Source organism: Limulus polyphemus, unplaced genomic scaffold (genome assembly GCF_000517525.1).
Source record: "Limulus polyphemus unplaced genomic scaffold, Limulus_polyphemus-2.1.2 Scaffold295, whole genome shotgun sequence".
Classification (NCBI taxonomy): Eukaryota; Metazoa; Arthropoda; class Merostomata; order Xiphosura; family Limulidae; genus Limulus; species Limulus polyphemus.
The window spans coordinates 6,834-12,019 of NW_013665905.1; the positions used below are offsets into that span (position 1 = coordinate 6,834).

At 34.4% G+C, this 5,186-nt stretch overlaps 1 protein-coding gene across 2 annotated transcripts in view; it reads left to right on the forward strand.

Annotated features, from left to right (window-relative positions):
* The first annotated feature begins 2,580 nt into the window (after positions 1–2,580).
* Positions 2,581–5,186, forward strand: part of LOC106457144 (serine/threonine-protein phosphatase 4 regulatory subunit 3A-like) — a 58,604-nt gene continuing 55,998 nt past the window's right edge. Inside the window, exon 1 of one of the 2 annotated variants that reach the window (XM_013916531.2) lies at positions 2,581–2,634. The gene's annotated coding sequence lies outside the window, so the exon portion shown is untranslated. The remainder of the gene's footprint in view (positions 2,635–5,186) is intronic. The other variant, XM_013916532.2, reaches the window with a different exon arrangement.

Here is a 5,186-nt window from a genome sequence, read left to right on the forward strand (position 1 = left end):
TGTCACTAAAGTTTCGTCGGAACTAAGTTACGGAAAATTAATTAACAAACGGAGACGTAACACTATATTACCTTGTATGTGTGGAATGCTCTACGACTATCACTTTGAGCAGAGATACTTCTAGATTATTGTTATCCAATTTTGTGATTATTCAACTTAGGAGAAAATGTGAGCTTTAAGGATGGTTTTGACCAAATTAGTTTCGGTTGCTGAGAGACCCAGTACTTGCTACAGAAGTCTCGATCGGGGTTTTAGTTTTCAATTCTGTTTCCGTTTTAGCGTGCTCTACGTGTGTTCGCACTCTTTTTTGTTAGCAAAAGCATTCATTGTTGGTACCGTAGTTACATGATTGTTTTATTTATAAACTTATACACTGATTATTGTAAAATTAGTTTCTAGGTCAAAGTTTTTTATTATTGGGTCAGTAGCTGGTTTGCCATAGTGACTTTTAAATCACTGTATGTTGACCGAGTTATGTCTAGGAAGCTGTACTGTAACATTCAATTGGATTAATAAATCTTCTTGATCAGGATCTGAAAGGATCAGGTGCTGCAGTCGATGAAGCCCACGTTATTCTCCGATATTGTTCGGTCCAGTATGCAAGAAAATGTGTTTTAACATCATGTATCCACTGTATGCACGTTACAATTTTCCGTAGATTATCGCACACGCGAGTGGCCTTTTTCAGGCCATATCCATATTTTCCGGCAAATATTTCACTTTATTTCGTTCCTTATGAACATACAATCTTGTTCTCGCAAACAGTTCTATAAACATCAATAATATATATAGTACTAATCTTATTTTTACATAAATAGCCATTTAAAATATCTTGCTATTGGTTTCTCCAGTAGTACGTAACGAGTTTACTAGATTTAATGGTGAGAGGTATTTAAGTCAATCTTCATGTACGATAAGGTTTTTCAGAGTGCTTAGTGATGCAATTTTGTTAAGACTTTTCATAAAATAGTCTGTTGATCTATTTAGAAGTCTGTCTGACAACATAGGGATGTTGGCGTAATGTGTAATAAGGTTGTGTTTGTGGATCTGGGATTGTGGATTGTCTTTAGTATATTTATGTGTGATTTAGCTACATTTAAATTTAAGTTTAACCATACTGGCAGGCATATTCCACCACTGAACGTATACAGGTTTTGCAAATTTTAAGAATGTTTTCAGTTGTTGCGCCCCTGTTGTTTCCAGTCAGACGTCGTACATAATTTGATCTTTGCCATATTTTATTTTTTAATTTAATTTACATGTTTCGTCCAATTTAGTTTTGAATCGTAAGTTAGGCCCAGAAATCTGGCTGATATGGTTACCTGGAGAAGGGTTTCATTTAGGTATAATTTTGGAGGCTGCTTACTTGTCTTGGTTGACTTCTTGAATAATATAATTTATGTTTTTGGAACATTTATTTTGATTTTCCATTTGTTGCAATAGTTCTCTATTTCGTTTAGTCGCGGTTGTAAATTTGTCGCTGCAATGGTTGGAGTATAAGAACTCTTCCACATAGCCACATCATCAGCAAACTAGGAACAGAATCAGAGATTTGGATCTAACAGAAACAATTCACTCACATACATGATGAATAGTATAGGGCTAACTACTACTTCTTGCAGGACATCTGCGTCCCGAGTAAAATACTACAAGAAGATGCACGATACATTAACTTTAGCTTCTCTGTTATCTAGAAAGTTGGAGAGCAAATGTATAATAACTCACGGTAGTTTCATTTTAGACATTTGGAAATTTAATCCGTTGCGCCATACACTGTCGAAGGCTTTTTCAACATCGAGAAAGCAGGCGACAGTAAATTCATTCAGATTATAAATGTTTATTATGGCTTCTGTGAACATTACCAGATAGTTTGTTGTTTGTCTTGTTTTTCGAAATTCATTTTGTATTTTTGGTAATTTTGATGTCAGTTCGAGATGGGCAGAGCACAGATAGTCCTTTGTGTAGTTTTATGTTTAATAGCAAACACCAACAATTATCCATGTTTGACTGGGATATTCGATTATTAGTCATATGTATTGTTTGTATATCAATAACGTCCTATGGTGAGATTCCTGAGTTGTTATCCGACAGGCTCTTGACTTTGTTTGCGCGTCTCCACATTTTAGTTCGGATCTGGTTAATATGGGTTTTCCAATTTAATTTAGAGCCATATGTAATACCTAGAAATTTAGATGACACGACAGTCTGGAGGAGGGTTCCATTCACATACAATAAAGTTATTTGTGTTTTAGGTACGTTAAGTTTAATTCTATGTTTTCCTCGCCTCTTGTCGGCATTGGGCTTTAGGTCTTGTAGACATGGAAGGGTCAGATGCAATTCGACTTCTTCATCCCTGTTTGACTATTGTTTGTAGTAGTTTCTTTCTTTGGTTTCGTTACATTTATCCTTTTCAGGGCCATGTCCATGAATTTTATCCGATGGGTCAGTAATCAGTAGTGGTCTACCGGCAAATAACTCCCATAAGCACCGAACTATCCTTGTTTTCATTGTGCAGTTGCTTTCCTTTGCTCTCAAAATTGGCGCTATGGTCGTTCTGTCACTCGTGTAAACCCCGTTGACGTATGAAAATATCAAGATGGCGTCGTAGCGGGTGAAAGTGGATGGTTGTATACCGTAAGTTTATGAAAATTATGAAGTCTTCAGTGTGTGTTTTTCTATCATTACATGTATATAGTTTATTACTGATTTATTGCGATCAGAATTGAATTTTAATTTTGGTAAATGAGTTTTGACAACTGAGTGTAGAATTTCTAAAAGCAATACCAATTACTGAATGAGCCAGCCCTAAATAGTAGATTACTAAATAACTTGGAAGTTGGACTGCTTGGAGTCAGTAGGACTCGGGAGTAGGATACTGACTGAGTAAACAGTAACTGAGTAAGCGTTTGTCGTTTGCACCCATGGATGTATCACCATTAATAAAAAATACCAATGTTGCTTTATTATTTAATTAATTACTGTTTCTAAAAGTAAAACTCTGATTGACGTTGACAGTTTTAACACGTAAGATTTATGATTTACAAGTACAACTACAAAGTACAAGATGGTTTGTTAGTGTTAGTACTGTTACAACTTACAGTGTTAGTGAATACTAGTAGTACTACTACAGTATAGCCCTAAACACTTATATACCAGTGAAGCCTCTTAAGGTCAAATGAAGTATAACTTTGCCATATCTTGAGACTGTTTAAAATTTTGTGATTATGACTTAGTTTTAGACTCTAAGCCTAATCACATTTAATACGGCTTATGAAATTCATTCATGGTGGTTTGCACTTGAAATTGTGTTTAGAATTAAAATAATTTACATTTTGTTATAATTAACAAAATAGTGGGATGATAATTTAAATATCTGTGAATTAGTGGTCATTCTCAATACAAAAATATAGTGCATCAGGTGACAGTAACACTACTAATACTATTTACTAATAAGTAATAGTAACACTACTAACAGTACTAATAACATAGAGACTTGCATCATAAGTCTCTGCACTGTTATTAAACACAGTTATGCAACCAGATGGCTGATGCTGCTGGTACTACTACTGTAAACCTTCCATGGTGTATTAGAATGGACCTTTCCATAATGATGTCATGACATCATGTGATCTTGTTTTCTTCTACTTCTAGTGTCTGTCATGTTGGTTGGCATCGAACATATATTCAGGGTAGTGAAAAAAACTTGAAAATGCCTTTTCATTGTTGCACTTTTGACTGCACCAATAAAAAGGTCTTGGAACTGGGTGTATCTTTTTGCAGGTTCCCAGATGACCCCCAGAAAAAATCAGTATGGGTTGCTTCAGTTATGAGATAAGATTGGTAACTTTCACAGTGTTCCTGTATCTGTGGTGCATATTTGTGAAAGCTATCAGAATAAATTTGTGAAGTAATATTTGTATAATTTTTAAACTTTGTAATTAAATATTATATAAATATCATACTATTTATTAATTATTGATAAGGGGTTCATATAATTTCTGTGGGCATTAATGAGTAGGCCAGGGTCAGTTGGGCATTATTGTGTCATAGACCAAGAGGCATACAGGTAACATCACAATGAGTAAATACTACTAACAATCTATAACTCAAGCATTTTTGAAAGTACTCAGGTTATAGGGTGTCATATTTTTGTGTTAAATTGATTTCTTGAAAAAATGTGTTTTCCTAACATCATGAATACTACAGATAGTTGATACTAGTGACAAAAGTTTATGCTCATAGTAGCAACTATGGGAGAAAAAAGTAGAAGCTACAAAAACAAAACTCACCTCAGTAGTTACAAAGACACAAGCCACAATCTTTCTTACTTTCATGTCTAACACCCATCTTGCTGAGAAGAATTTATAAACATCTAACTTTATATAGCACTTCATAACTTAGTGGATTAAGCTACTGGTGGATTCAATAAGATGCATACAAACATGATAGAACCCGGGAGCTAATCATTTACTGACTTCATATCATGATCAAACAAGTCATCAGCAAGAACAGTTGTCCAGGCTGCCTGTGGAATAACATGGATTTAAAACAACAGAATCATCCATTTTCTCTCAACTTGCTTCCATAAGCGATTTTGGTGTAGTTTTCAAGATTAAGTGCATGTTCGCTCAGCTTTATCACTACCATCATCACAAAACATTTGACAGTTTGACCTCCAAAGTGGCTGATACCATTGTTGTGCTTTCTGTAAATCACATAATCTGGAAAGGTCTGTTGTTTTCCATTAATAACTATTTATCAAGTCTGAACATGTCAGAACTTGTAGTGAAGATTTCAATCTCATTTCTATATATGAAATTTCAAGGGGGGGGGCTTCCATTGAAAGATTCATTAAGTCTTCACCATGGTATGTAGTGATACCTCCTTGGGAAAGGTTTGAAATGTATATTACTTTATTATTGTATCCTTTTATCTTTTTATTTGTCCAATGAAGACAGAACAAGTTTTTTCCTCCTAGTTTTTTTTTTTTATTTGTCTAGAATGTAGATGGTTGTATTAACATGACCAGTAGTTATTTTATGATACGCAATGGCTAGATAATACCAGTTCTTTGAAAGAAAAACTTCTTTAACCCTACTGACACAGGTAAAAGGCCATGTCATTACCTTTGTTGACTCGCATTCAAAATTTTATTGAACTAATATTTTATGAATGTATGTCAATGA